A 305-nucleotide genomic window follows, 5' to 3' on the forward strand; every position below is an offset into this window, starting at 1 on the left:
TATGTATGTATATATATATGTATATATATATATATATATATATATATATATATTTTCTAGACTTTGATGATGTATATATATATATATGTTGTTTGATATTTGATGGTAGAGATATATGTGAGGATTATGTATGTTACTTGATTTATATATATATATATGATGGCTATGCATGTTGGTTGATATATATATATATGTATGGTGATGGTGTATGTTGGTTGATACATGCATGTGATGATTATGTGTGTTGGATGAGGTATATGGGGTGGCAGTAAACATGAGAATTTGACGAATTCACCAATGCCTAA

Source organism: Capsicum annuum, chromosome 12, assembly GCF_002878395.1.
Source record: "Capsicum annuum cultivar UCD-10X-F1 chromosome 12, UCD10Xv1.1, whole genome shotgun sequence".
Lineage (NCBI taxonomy): Eukaryota > Viridiplantae > Streptophyta > Magnoliopsida > Solanales > Solanaceae > Capsicum > Capsicum annuum.